The sequence below is a fragment of the Ictidomys tridecemlineatus genome, chromosome 1 (assembly GCF_052094955.1).
Source record: "Ictidomys tridecemlineatus isolate mIctTri1 chromosome 1, mIctTri1.hap1, whole genome shotgun sequence".
Lineage (NCBI taxonomy): Eukaryota > Metazoa > Chordata > Mammalia > Rodentia > Sciuridae > Ictidomys > Ictidomys tridecemlineatus.
The window spans coordinates 223,228,946-223,232,247 of NC_135477.1; the positions used below are offsets into that span (position 1 = coordinate 223,228,946).

Here is a 3,302-nt window from a genome sequence, read left to right on the forward strand (position 1 = left end):
AGGAATACAGGTGTGTGCCACCACACCCAGCACATTCTTATTTTTCATTACAAATGAAAAATATTTTTTCTATAGGATAGTGTAAAAAATTAAGTCCTAATTATTGGTTCAGTCTTTCAACATTCATTTACTGAGGAGTTACTCAGATATAGTGATACTCTCTAGGGTTACACATATGAATAAGAATTACTATCATATCCTTTAGAGTGAGGCAAGCTTCATGGGCATAAATGCAGTCACATGAAGACCCACACTTAGAATGCCCAGTATGGCCTAACTCTTAGGTATCACTTTCTTGAAATTCTTAATAATTTTTGGACAAGAGACCTGCATTTTCACTTGTACTGGGTCTTGCTGATCATGCAGCTGGTCCTGCCTCAGAGGATTGTTTGAGAAAAAAGATTACATAACTATAATACATAAATATTTCATATAATGTTGATAATGTAAAAACAAGTAAAAAAAAAAAAGGAAAAAGAAAACAGCAAGCATATAGCTAGTGCTATGCTGTGAATCCCAGAGGGAGACAAATCTACACATACTTGTTAGAGGTCAAATGCTTTAATTTAGGATGTGTTATTTTAGTGAGAATTTTAATAGAAACTTGCAACTTATCACTGTTTCATTTTGCCAAGACATTGCAAAATTGTGTTAATTTGCACTGATCAGTCTAGCAAAGCCCATAGCGCAAAGAGCCAAAGATTATGATTTGTTAACTAACTTTATTTCTAACTTATCACTCATCTTACTTTCCACTGCTTAACCCAAAGAATAAACGTTTGGGGTGTGTGTATATATAGTGGGGAGAATGTGATGCAAAGGTGTGTGTGTGTGTGTGTGTGTGTGTGTGTGTGTGTGTAAATGAGCACACAAGCATTTCAGCTGAGGAGAGACAGAGATTTTTGTCATTCATTGTTTTGCTTCTTGCTGTCAGTGGCTTGAGTTGGTGATAAAAAAAGCATATTTTAGCAATCTCAAATGACAAGATTATTAGGGGAGAAATGCTAAGGTAAATAGATGGAGATTTGGTGCTTATAAAGTTCTATACATGGAAACAGAAATCTAGCAAAGGTAATGATAAAGATAATAAGAAACTAAGAAGTGATATTACCATATATATGATGGTTCCATATTTTATGTTCTAATGAATTTTCTCTGGTAGGTTAACAACAATAACTCTTTGTTTTTCCATCAAGTGGGTGGAATTCATTTTTTAAAGGAAACAATTTAAATGTCAGAGTTGAGTGCTGGAATACCAAAATTTTTCATTTTCTTTTAAGATCATTTTTGAAGTTGTAGGCATATAGATTGTGGTTAAACATTTGTTCTAGTGTATTTTGTGAATATTCTTAAATTGTTTTTATCATGGGAATTTCCACTTCATCCTATCCAGCATCATCCCTTTTTATAAACGTGATTCCCTTGTTCTTGATCCCCTCAAGAAAAAAAAGAAAGAAAGACAGCCAACACAAATGGAAGAATTTCTATGCAATTTGAAGAAAGAGTAAAATAATCTTTTTCATGTTCATCAATTATAAAAAGATGGAATTTTTACTTGAGCTGTAGTCTACATATTTAGAACCCACATACCTAGAACGCTTGGTAAAATATTGAATTTTAAAAGAATGTCTTACCAAGAAGGAAAGGCAGAGGCCTGGATGATAAATAAATACAATGAAAATATAAATGGAGCTGGGAAGGAAGAGATTTCAAATCTAAAGGTTTAGGTGGGAGAAAGAGATAAAGCTTCACCCCATTCTAAAACATTTGCATATCCAAATTATGAAGTAAGATGTTATTTAGAGATAAGTTTTGGGGAAAAGAGCATAGTGAAAGAAAAGTTCCTAAAAATTCAACATAGATCAATCTTACAGAATGTTGTTAAGTAACACTGAAGTGTGTCTGTACAAGTAAATTTTTGGAAAATAAAGTAGCATGAATCATTTTTTACAATTTTGCATATCAGAAAGATGATTGATAAGGGATGTGTTTATTTGAATAGGCCAAAATATCAGCCTCAGTGTCATAGATAAGTGCGTGCATGTTTGTGGTTTTAGAACCAAGGTGCCCAGAGGGTGGAACACACAGCTGGGGTGGAGCTCTGCTGTTTTGATCTTTAGTACCATCACCTCAATAGGCAGCCAGGACTCTGTATTTTGAGATGCTGAGCCCCATAAATATGATATCATTATCAGATGCCTGACATTTCCTTGATATTCCAAATTGAGAGCATTCTGTCCAGCTCCAGTGCCAACTAGGAAACTAATATCCTCTACCACATTCCTCATCTCTGAAATCTCGAAGGATTTATGGAGTTGTTGTTTGTTTTTTTATTTCATTGCTCCTAGTCTCTGCTCTACATTTTGTCTTATGGAGTGTTATTCGCTCCCTTCTCCATACCATTTTGTCCATTCTGGATACCTACTTGCCCTGATTATTTCAACTCCCCAAAGTGCCATTATCCAAGTTTTGTAGCTGTCTTTACTTTGAAGGAAATTTCTTTCTTTTTTTTAAATATTAAATTTTAGTTGTAGTTGGACAGAATACTTTTATTTTATTTATTTTTATGTGGTGCTGGGGATCGAACCCAGGGCCTCCCACATGCTAGGCGAGTACTCTACCACTGAGCCACAACCCCAGCCCCTGAAGGAAATTTCTATGGATTGAATGTTTGTGCCTTCCCCAGTTTATATGTTGACACCTAATCCTCAATATGATGGTTTTGGGAGATGGGGCTTTGGAGAGGTAATTAAGTCATGAGGATTGAGACTTCACGGGGCCTACTGTCTTTACAAGAAGAGACACAAGAGAATGTGTTTCCTGTCTGCATGCAGGGACGAAGGAAAGACCACATGAAGATAGAGTCAGGAAGAGGACCTTCATTAAGAACCCCTCTCCCCATTCTGACCTTCTAATCTTTGGCTTCCAGTCTCCAGAACCTTGGGAAATGAATGGTGCTTTTTAAGCTACCCAGTTTATGGTAGTTTGCTAATAGGAGCCCAAACTGAGATGCTGAGGAAGTGATTACAGTGAAGAGATAGAATATTAATTCCTACTCTAACATTCATTAATAATTTCTTATTTTCGCACATTTTTTTCTGTATACATGCTTTCCTTAGGTTTTTCCTGGCCTTTGTCTTAACCGGGGTTCCACTCTCTCTGAGAGCCTTCAGCCCCCACATTCTCACTAATATTTTTGTGTGATATAATAAGCTTCTTGCCCCTGCTCCTAATTAGGCATATGTTAGAGAATCTTTTAATGTAAAAGACTTTCTACTCTAGGTGAACACCACTTCACAGTA

At 35.8% G+C, this 3,302-nt stretch overlaps 1 non-coding gene across 1 annotated transcript; it reads right to left on the reverse strand.

Annotated features, from left to right (window-relative positions):
• Positions 1-2,566: 2,566 nt before the first annotated feature.
• Trnaa-agc (transfer RNA alanine (anticodon AGC)) lies at positions 2,567-2,639 on the reverse strand. Its single transcript has one exon. It is a non-coding gene; the product is annotated as a tRNA-Ala (tRNA).
• Between the last annotated feature and the right edge of the window lie 663 nt (positions 2,640-3,302).